Here is an 11,458-nt window from a genome sequence, read left to right as displayed (position 1 = left end):
CTTTGTCATTCCTTTCATTGAATTAGGGCTGGGCTTGTGACTGCGTCGGCCAAAAGAATACAGTGGCGGTGTAACACTGTGCCAGTTCCATGCTTTGCCATGAAAAAGACTGGTAGCTTCCATCACATTCCCATGGGAACTCGGCCGCCATGTTGGAGGAAGCCCAAGCAGCTATGTGGAGAGATCATGTGAAGGAGAGTCAAAGTTCCTGATATCTTACCTCACATCCTGGGGGCTGATAATTAGTCAGTAATAGACACTTAGAAGGACCTCACATCTCCCAAGTTCTTTTCTGTCCCTGGGCCCTGGAATGGGTCCTTTCTTTCACAGAGTAATTCTTCATTTTGTGTTTGCTCTGACAGGGCTGCTCATTGCCGTTTTTGTCACCTCACCACATAAGTTGATCTTAAAAACAACCTACCAAAGCTGGCTTTCTGCTTTAGTCACTTACTGTTTGATCTTGGGCAAGTCGCTCAATTTCCCTGAGCCTCCATTATCCTTATCATTAAAATGGGCATATTGATAATACCTCCCAGGCCTGTGGATGGGATAAATGAAACAATGCATGCAAAGTACTTAGTGCAAGGCCTAGCATGTAGTAGACCCTTCATAATCATAAACAGTGTGGTTGATCTCAGCCTGGGAGAGACTCATATCTGGAATCTTCTTAGCTTCCAGGCCTTGTGGAAGTATTATGCATACTGGGGTGGGGGGGAAGAGAAGTGGGTGGTTCTGAAAACATTTGTTATCCTTGGATGAGGACAGCTAGGTGTCATCTATATTGATGGTCTTCAGGCCCTCAAGTGGCTTTGAGACTGGAGATGAATATGGCTCTTCTCATTATAAGACCCAGGTCTGGTGTGGGGTTATAATTTTATCATCAGAGCCCTGGTCATGTCCTTCTATTTGCACGGTTCTTGTCCTACACTGAACAGGAGAGCCCAGGGAAGCTAATGATCCTCATTTGTATCAGTTAGGGTCTCAACATGCCCTGAAATGTTCTTCATTATGCTTGTAAGCGGTATTTATTTTAATTACGCTTATGCTTGCAGGACCGTTTGCTGCTGCCTTTTTCTGTACATTTCTCCCTGCAGAGTTCTTCTGCTATGTGAGAAATGCATCTTCTTATCTCTTCCCATGCCTTTCATTATGTTTTTATAGAACACATGGCTGTGTTCATCACTCACACACACGTACATCCTAGAGCCACATCTGGCCTTAGAATGGTTTGGGCCAGAACACCAGTGAGGTCCCTTCTCCCTCTGAGGGTGCCCTGCCCACTGTCTTCCACCTATTTTAGTGCATCATCCCAGCAGTCAGCTTCCTATAATTGTTGAAGGTTTGAACCTTTAAGCAGCTCTGCTCTATGGCATGAACACCCAAGCCTGCAACAGTTTGAGCTAGAGAGAAAATATTTGACTATAAAAATGAAAGTTTCCCCTTTTTAGAGCCATTGGACAACTAATAAACAGACATGAATATATTCTAAGTTCTGGGTGTGTGTGCAGTCTTTGGTGAAAGAGATATCAACTCAATATGCATAAAAATCAAGGGCACAGTGGCCTGGGAGCTCTGGCTTCGCTTGTAGCAAAGAAGTTTGGGATCTAGATGCTGTGTGTTTGGGCTGGGAAAGTTGAGATTCTCCCAGAACTTGGCGAGGAGCACTTACATTAGCATTTCCCATCTCACAGGAAGGTCTCTGTGCTCCTACTAATGGCAGATGGCCCTGCTGAGAACAGCAGCATCACAGAGAACCACTGAGCAGGAAACAGAACTCTCCTTCCAGGTGCCATTGTGAAATACCAAACACATTTGATATTTACTACAGCCCTCGCTCCCATGTGGTTTTCTCACAGTAACAAGTGTAATTCTGCTAGTAACTGTTTTGGTAAATGAGTCATATTGTAGCAATCTTCATGAATCAAAGATAATTATATTTTTACTCAGCTAGCACTGGTTAAGAAAACTCTCTCATTCTTCAATTAGTTGTCTTTTCACTCTCGTATTTATCTAGAGGGCCTTCCGCATAATTTCAACTAGTTCCTTGCTCCCTTTTCCCTATCAGTTAATGCCTTTTTAATTTGCATGCCTTTCCACATTATTTTGTATATTGTTTATCATTGTTCTTCTTCTATATATATATATATTTCTTTTATACGTATATTTCCCAGGAATGTGTGTGTGTGTGTGTGTGTGTGTATGTACACATTCGTGGGAAACCACTGTGGTGGATTAAACAAGGCTTGCCTGGAGGAGACAGAGATAACAGTCTTCCATAGCTGGGAGCGTTACTGATAAACCATGACATCAGGTTTTCATTCTGCAAAGAGGTTATGGTTCACATCTCATCTGCCTTCTACTAACTTAAATTCTTACTCAGAATGACCAGGCAGTTGAAATTGAATTGCCATTAGTCCTTGCTACTATGTTTGAGCGTAGGTACCAGAAATTTTGTGAAGAGCTTTCAACCTGTAGTTCCTGACAGGTCACAGTGACTTCATAATTAGCGATTCTTCTCCTCATTTAACAGATGAGCAAACGGAAGCTTAGAGGTTACAGGATTTGCCCGGGGTCACATGGCTGTGACACAACTATGAGAACCTTGTTTTAATTTTAGCATCTCTTATGTACTGCCTACCTCATAACCTTCTTGTCTTAGTTGATTTGTGCTGCTGTAACAAAATATCTCAGCCTGGATAATTTATAACTGTATGTTAATTTCTCACTGTTCTGGAGGCTGGGAAGTCCAAGATCATGTGACCATGCTGCTGGTGGTCTGTGTCTGGTGAGGGCTGGCTCTCATCTAAGATAGTGTTTTGTTTTGGTTTGGTTTTTTTTTTTGCCATATCTTCACATAGCAGAAGGGCAAAAAGGGCCCTGTATGAAGCCTCTTTTATGAGAGCCTTAATTCCATTCCTGAGTGAGGCACCCTCTTAAAAGCCCACCTCTTAACACCACAGCAATGGGGATTACATGCCCCCATGTATTTTGGAGGGACACAAGTGTTCCAGCCATAGCACTACTACTTATCCAGCACAGCACAATGGGACTTAAAAGTCATTTTTCTGCTCTTGCCCTATTTCAAGGTGGACACAGAATCATCAGACTTCAGATCTTCCTCTCTCGAGTCAGCCATGGTCTGTTCCAGGTCACATCACTGTGGGACAGACAGAGGCTGAGGCAGGACCAGGCCTCCCCAGCCTCCACGTCGTCGTCCACACTTCTTTTCCTCAATGTGCCTGGGGATTCTGCAAAATGTGATTTCAGGTCAGTTTGTCTCTGATGCCTTTAAGCTCATATCATGTGCCCTGCTCTCTTCTCCATGGTCCTTGCCTTTCTGGAAACCACCCATGGCGGTCCACACTGTCTGGAGTTTCTAATGTGTTTGACCTGGGGTGGGGCCCAGTCATCAGGTGGTTTCATTGAGTAGCTCAAGTAGTGCTTCTCAAACTTCAACAAGCACAGAAACCACCCCAGTTCTGATTCACTAGGCCAGGTGGGATCTGAGGTTCTGCATTTCTAATGAGCTCACAGGGACTGTGAGGCCTTGGAGATTCAAATTCAGTTTTCTGCAGTAAGGCTCAGGCATCTGCATTCTTACTCCCCCTCACTCCCCGCCATGATGTTAACAAGTGACCCAAGTTGGGAACCCCTCTTGTGGACTCTCCACTTCTGTGTCTCTCCATCAGACACTGTGGTAAGATGTGTTTTCTTTCCAGGGCAAAATATGAATCCCCCGAGTCAGGAGGATTTTTCTGAGTATCCATCCTCTTCAGATTCCTACACCCAACACCAATTCCTATCTGGGACTTGCCTTTCCATGAGACCTTGATCACCACATGGCTTCAAAAGGCTCAAGTCTTTACCTGCTAGGTAACCTTGGGCAAATCTGCCCACCATGCTGGACCTCAGTTTCTTCGTTGTCAATAAGAGAGAGTTGAAACAAATGCCAATCATTTGTCTCAGACACTCTCAGTTATACCAGAACAGGGCAGCATCCCTCTCCTGGGGAAGATTTGTGATTGCTGGTGCTTTGGGAAGGTGGGGGTGTGAGGCTGTTGGAGTGCATTGTATGGATGGGAGGACAGGTGGAAGGAGGAGGTGGTGGCTGCCAGCTGGGCCTCCCTTCCAGCTGGGGATCCTTGACCCCATCACACAGCCAGCTTGGAAGCAGACCAAGGAAAGCCTCAAAGCCACTCCCAGGACAATCACTTGGGCCTCAAGGAATATCTGCCATGGAATATTACAGCAGAAAAAGACCTGTCAGCTCCTCAGTCATTCTCCAAGGTGATATTAACAGGAGGGCATCTGCAAAGAAACCTCTTTACTGGCTTCTCCATCTGGGAGCAGCCCTGGCTGCATCAATTCCTCCCCTTGAAACCACCAATCCGGCAGATGGATGCGACTGCACAGCTTTCCAGGGAATTTCCTGAGTATCTTTCATGTCAGTGATATCTGTGAGAAACAGGAAACTGTTTTCCCATCTCATTCACATAATAGATAAGATGAGAAATTAGCTGCTGGATGAACCTGGGGGCTGTTCATTTTGTCACAATAAATAAGGCTCTGCTCATGCTGGCGCTGCCTACTAGCGCATTTCCTGGTGCGTGTGTGCAATCTGCATTCTCTTGTTTCAGAGCCTCCCAGCCTCATCCCCACTCAAGGCTCCTGTTCTGTTTTTGTTTCTCTGCTAAACCTGCTAAAGGTTTCCCCAACCCAGAGACCTCTGAGCATGTGGAGTTTTGTGGCCACTTAAAGCTTTGCCTCTGAGCAACCACAGGGATCCCCTTTCCTGAGACACCTGCCCCACACCTCTACACTGTCATGATCTGCAACCTTGCACCTTAGGTGCGGCTCAGGCACCAGCCTAGCGTCGTCGGCATCACCTGGTGCCTGTTAGAAACGCAGCCCCTGCAGCCCCTGCAGCCCCTGCAGCCCCGGCCCAGACTTCCTGAATCAGAATCAACATTTTAACAAGGTTTCCACGTGGATTCATTCCTGTGCAATTAAAGTTTGAAGTGGGCAAAGCTCTGGTCTGAAAGAGCTAACGTGGATTTTCTAATGCTCTGATGAGACACTGGAGAGCCAGCGTTTTGCCTGACATTTGGGACTTCTGGTGCAGCACCACACCTCCAAGCCATTTCCCCAGTGTACCCTGTGATCAGCAAGGTGACTGCACTGGGCTTCCCACACACCCGGAAAATGAAGGGGCAGTGACTGAGTTCGTGCATGTGGCAAAGACCCTGTGAGTAGCGCCCATGTCCATAAATGCCCTGATGTTTTGGGGGGAAGGTAATCTGCTCACACAGAGAAGGAAGGGATAGGGATTTGCCTAAGGTTCCACTTTCCTTCGACTGCCTTCTTGAGTAATATGCTTAATGCTGTAAGAAACTGATGGGGTCTAGGATGTGAAGAAAATGAGAACTTGGATTAACGTGATATTCAAGTTAAAGGTGAGGGTTTCTTGCTGCTTGAAAATATTAAAGCTAGACATTGTGTCGGTTTCCAAGGGCTGCCATAACAAGGTGGTACCAACTGGATGGTGCCACCATACGTTTCTAAATATTAGAAACGTATTGTCTTCTGGTTCTGGAGGCCACAAGTCCGGGACCAAGATGTCAGCAGGTTGGTTTCTCCTGGGGCCTCTCCACGCAGCTTGCAGATGCCGTCTTCCCCTCTGTCTTCAGAAGGTCTTCCCTCTGTGTGTGTTTCTGTCCTCATCTCTTCTTACAAGGAGGCCGGTCATGCTGGATTAGAGCCTATTCTACTAACTTAATTTTAATGTACTTATTACTTCTTTAAAGAGAAGGGTTGGTTCCTTTTGAAGACTCCGAGGGAGAGTCTGTTCCATGCCTCTCTTTGCTTCTGTGGTTTATGGGCAATCTTTGCCAGTTCTTGGCTTGTACAAGTGTCACCCTGATCTCTGGCTTCGTCTCCACATGGCATTCACTGTGTGTGTATCTGCGTCCAAATTTCCCATTTTAATAAGGACACCAGTCAGGTTGGATGAGCCCGCTCTAATGACCTGATTTTAACCTGATTACCTCTGCAAAGACCCTATTTTCAAATAAGGTCACGTTCTGAACTATGAGGGGTCAGGACGCCAACATCTTTTAGCTGTGAGGGAAATGGGGAAAAATTTAGTCTGTGACAGACGTGAATTTAAGGATTTCATGTAAACTGCACCTGATGATGCTGAGAGATGGGAACTTTTCTTTCTCGCTCCTCCCTCCTTTTGGAAATTCTGGGATCAAGGAAGGGTGGTGAGTGGGGGGTGGTCAGGAGGACGGTGCACGGACAGTGCAGCTGGGAGGAAAAAAGTGTAGCCAAGGCAGGGTTTTGTGTTGTTGTTGTTTAATGTTTAGAAAACTAAAAAAAAAAAGGGAAATCAATTATGGGGCCTACCTGAACTTTATTTCCTCACCAAAAACCAAATTACTCACCAAACTTATCGCTTGCTATTGCAGGCTTTGGTATTAAAGAAAACAATCAGGCGGGCAGGATTAATCTCTGACAGCTGCCTTATCTTTAACTTGCACCTTTGTTATTTTCTGATGAGCTTCTCCTTTTTTGCTGCCACGTTGTACCATACCTCACTGGTTCCTTTCATTTTATCATCAGGCAAGAGCGGAGGACCTTTCAGTTTATTAAAAAACCTTTATTTGTGAAGAACAAAGAGGGGGAAAAAAGGCAAACAATGAGGTCAGACAATCTCCTTCCTGCCAGGAGTCACTCACCTGCTATTTAGAGTGTTATCAGTTGGGGGAGACTTGCATCCTGGAAAATGAGGCTCTGACAGGCTACTCGGAAACACACACACACACACACACACACACACACACACCCTCTCAGCTCTGACTGGCACACATCAACCTCCACAAAAGGTCCTTGACTAACAAAGCTGCAATATTTTCTTTTGTTTCTAAGCTTCCAAAAAAGAAGCCAAACATGCCTGCCCCTCTTTCCCCCAGAATGCCCCACTTTCTCCTTCAGTGTAGCCCAGGGTTCCTGCAGAGAAAGCCTGGGCAAGGAGTGGCCACATCACAGCTCCATCTCCTGTGAGCTGGGAGAGCTGGGAGAGCTGGGAACAGCTCCGTCTCCTGTGAGCTGAGAGAGCTGGCAACAGCTCAGTTGTCAGCCAGGGAAGCGCTTTATCTTTGATGCATCTTGCTGCTGATTTTTGTTTTGAGGATCAGAGGGCAGGCAGCGGTTTTTGGTGCCTGCCGATTTCTGTTTAGAAGGGCAATGGTCTGCGCATGGTTATCTGTCGTGGGGCTGCACCTGCTGGTTTGATGTAGCTCTGGGAATCGGAAAGAGCACTGGGAACTCCCTAGTCTTCCATGCCTCGGTTTCCTTTTGGGTTTCCACAAGGTGGTGTTTAAGATTCCTCCTGTGTTTGAGTGCTCTGGAGCCCTGACCCATTTTACTTTTTACTTCCAGATACAGGAATGATTAAGATTCACCACCATATTTGCCACTAATTGGTAGCATGTCCTTGAGTAAGTCACTTAAACCTCTCTGAGGGTTGGAAGACACGCGCTCTAAGGCCTTGTGTGAATTTATGAATCTCTGATGTGTGTGTTGATCTGTTGTTCTGCATCACGGAGCATATCAAAGAAGCTTGAGGTTCGGGTTAAACCTACGGCTGCCTTCCGTCAGGTAGGCGAGGTGGACTGGTTTGTATCGCTGTGTAACAGAAGACGACACACTCAACCACACTTTCTGAAGGTCAGAAGCCCAGGCTGGGTCTTCTACGCATACTCTTACCAGGCTGGTAGCAAGGCGTCAGCTGAGGCTGTGATCTCATCTGAAACTCAGGGTCATCTTCCAAGCACATCCCAAGGCTGAGGAATGCTCTCAGCTGAAGTTCCTTGTTATGAGATCTTCCTTAGCAGATCACAGCACAGCCTGGTCTTTTTCCAGGCTAGTGGGCGAAGGTCTCTCTGATGCTTCACCTTTTAAAGGTTTGCCTGATGAAGCCAGGCCCACCCAGGAGAATCTCCCTTTTGCCTGGGGTGCTTTCTCTCCTATTCACAGGTCCCCTCATGCTCAAAGGGGGAAAATGATACAGATGCAGGCATGCACATCAGGAGGTGGGGGTCTTGGGATTCATCTGAGAAGCCCACCTACCACACAGAGTTTCCATATTCTCTATCAATGTACCTCTGGGGTTTGTGACCCCACTCGACTAGTCTTAAAACTTTTTTCGTCCTAGTTCAGAGGTGGAGCAGATCCATCTGTGGATGGAAGCTCTGATTTCTTTGTTTCCTCTGACTTCTCTGCTTACCCCACTGAAGAACTGGAGAATCCACGGTATCATTTGCCTAATGGCTGCTTGGAAAGACTTTGAGTGTGTTATAGTCCCATGGGGGACAGTGGCAAAGCCTGTGGGAAGGGTCATCAGCTGAATGGAAGAAGACGCACCACAGGGTAGAGGCAGGGATGTTGAGGAGCCCAGCGTGAAGCTGCCAGCCTGCTACTTTGCACTTAACTGGGCTTAGCCAGTGACCTGGAACTGTACTGCCTCTCGATTTTTTTTGTTTTGCATTTTATTTCCTGTGTAACCGATCCCAATTTAGAAGCCAAAATCAAGCCTTCCCGTTTTTGACCTTGTTTCCTGTTGCTTTGCCTCTATTTCACTCCAGATCCTAATCTCAGAGGCTCTGACCTCCCTGGTAACCTTCTGAATTTCTCCCTTGTTAATGTCTGATTCTATCTTTGAGTCTGGGCTAGACCCTGGCTGTTGTACCATTCGCTTTGGTGACTCAGTGAGAGAAGCCCAGTTTCTTCCCTTAACAATGATACTTGGACACTTCCCCTCTCCTTGGCCATGCTGAGCTCTGAGGTATGCCCTAATTCTCCTGTCTCCTCTTCCCTGCTTCCCTCTCTCCTTTTCTTCAGGACTCTGAAGAATCTTTAGGAAGTGAGTTTGAAAAAACCTGGAAGGGTGCTGGCTTCTCAGCTTAACATGCTTCTGTGAACTCTTATGAACTTGCTGATGGCATCTGGGCTGAGATCAAGAGTTCTATCCTGTCTCTGGAGACTGAGGTGCTGGCCTTCCCAAGAGGGTAGGGCTCAGGATGTAATGACAGAGGTCTCTTCCAGCCCAGAGGGAGTTGGCTGCTTTCTCCCTGTCTCTGTCTCTCTGTCTCTCTCTCTCTCTCTCTCACACACACACACAATTGAAACCACGAGACAACACTTCACACCCATTATGATGATGATTATAAAACAACAACAGTGAGGCTGTGGAGAAATTGGATCTCTCATGCATTGCTGGTAAGAATGTCAAATGGTGCAGCCACTCTGGAAAGCAGTGTCACAGTACCTCAAAAAACTAAATGTTGATTATCATATGATCCAGCAACGCCACTGCTAGGTATATGCTAAAGGAATTGAGATCAGAGACACAGGCAAATACTTGTATTCTAATGTTCACAGCAGCATTATTTACAAGAGCCAAAAGGTAGAACGAACTTAAATTCATCTATTGATAGATGAATAGATAAACAAAGTGAGGTGTATACACAATGAGATACTATTCAGCTTTAAAAAGACAAGACACATGCTTCAACATGGAGGAAACTTGAAAACATTATGCTAAGTAAAATAAGCCAGACACAGAAGGACAAATGCCATCTAATTCCACTTATATGAGCTACCTAGGTAGTCAAATCCACAGAAGCAGAAAATAGAATGATGATTTTCGGGGCTGAAGGGAGGGGGAATAGGGAGTTATATTAAAGCGGTACAGAGTTTCTGCTTAGGATGATTAGAAAGTTCTGGAGATGGGCAGCAGTGTTAGTTATACAAAATTGTCAGCGTATTTCATGCCAGTTGAGTCGTATGTTAAAATGGGTAAAGTGGAACATTTAGTGTTATATATATTTTACTACGATAAAAATAACATAACATGTTGACGTGTGTGCTTTGAAAGCTCACGACACTTGGGTGATACAGTATATTACAGAGATACAGCCATCTTTTATGGAAAAATGCCACGTTTTAGTTCATGATACTCCATCAAGATGAGGAAAGTCAGTGGGAGAATATCAAAGTGTGTAAAGAATTCTTTCTAGCTAGATGGCACCATATGCGGTTATATCTATTGCATATTTAATAATTAAATACAAAAGCACTATTCTAAATAAAAATATCATGCTCTGTGTTTTTATAATCAACTTTTTGAAAGAGGTAATAGTTTATTTTCCATGCTAAGAATTGCACATCCTGCTCTTATTATGGAATATATTTCAAGGGATAGAAAAGTGACATGGAAAGGAAAGATAAAATAAACTGGGCTCATTAGCTCAGAAAAGGAAAGGTTAAGGTCAGCCATTCAGTGTGGGGGAAAGAGCTCAGGGTTGGGAGGCAGACGTGGGCTCTGGTTGTGCACCAACCAGTTTTATGACGTTTTAGCAAATCATTTAACTTTCGAGGGCCTCAGTTTTCTCTATTTCTCTTACAGAAAATAAGAGGGGTTGCACTAGAGTCATTCATTTGTTCCCTATATATTCATTGAGCATTTGCTTCGGGTGAGGGACTCTGCTATGGTGTCTGTGTCCAGTGGAGAGGACAGGAGGTCCTGGTCCTGGCCATGCTGAAGCTCACAGCCAGATATGCCATCCTTCCTGTTCTCCAAGGTGCCTTGCTGGCCTCTAACATCCTCATCTCTGTTTTCATCTTGTGAGCATGCAGGGCTTTCTACCCTCCCTCTGGCACTCAATTGTACTTGCCAAGTAGCCCCTGCGCTGTGCCATCACCCCACAGACTGTGAGTCCCAGAGAGCTGGAGGCCACGTCTTGGACCATCTTCATCTAACTGTATACATTACACAAAGTCTGTGCTCGCTCAGTGTCTTCCTGGCTTGTGGCATTGATCATGTCGGGGTCACTACCTGGTGGCATCAATCATGTTGGGGTCACTACTTTCTTTAATATTTCCCTTAATATTTTGCTAACTACCTTGAGTGAATCTCAACATTGGCTTATATTTGTAACTGGCAAGATAATACAATGATCAGTTGGAAAGCAGTGGATAACAGAAAAACCTCAGGCCTGGAAGGAGACTATTGCCATAGTCCAGGAGAAATGATGGGGCCTGAACTAGGGGAGTGAGTGAGGAGAAGATGGAAGCTTGGAGGAGTGACACCTGGTAGGTGGAATGGGCCAGACCTGGAGCCCTTAGTTAGAGCTGCCTGCTGGATGGGGACTCAGTAGGCTAAGCTGCTGGTCACACCCACAGGGCTGGGGTGCAGGGAGTGTCGTGGCTGGTGGGTGAGGCCCACTGTGAGGGAATAAGAGGCAGGTGGCAGGTGGAAGCACAGGCAGGTGGTGGGCGTCAGGAGGTGCCAGGCTGTGGAGGGTGGGGTGAAGCACAGGAAGCGAGGGGACAGACCTGGAGGTCTGGCAGCAGATGGGAGACATTAAATACGGCAAATCATCAAATAGCCCCTGTG

At 45.9% G+C, this 11,458-nt stretch overlaps 1 long non-coding RNA gene across 2 annotated transcripts; it reads left to right on the top strand.

Annotated features, from left to right (window-relative positions):
• The first annotated feature begins 2,548 nt into the window (after nt 1-2,548).
• On the top strand, nt 2,549-4,948 carry LOC144582264 (uncharacterized). Of its 2 annotated transcripts, none has more exons than XR_013534702.1 (4): nt 2,549-2,709; nt 3,087-3,267; nt 3,720-3,873; nt 4,160-4,948. It is a non-coding gene; the product is annotated as an uncharacterized LOC144582264 (long non-coding RNA). The 2 variants fall into 2 exon arrangements; XR_013534701.1 differs by having other exon boundaries at nt 2,549-2,785.
• The last annotated feature ends 6,510 nt before the right edge of the window (nt 4,949-11,458 follow it).

The sequence above is a fragment of the Callithrix jacchus genome, chromosome 4 (genome assembly GCF_049354715.1).
Source record: "Callithrix jacchus isolate 240 chromosome 4, calJac240_pri, whole genome shotgun sequence".
Lineage (NCBI taxonomy): Eukaryota > Metazoa > Chordata > Mammalia > Primates > Cebidae > Callithrix > Callithrix jacchus.
This window is presented reverse-complemented; position numbering and strand designations above follow the sequence as displayed.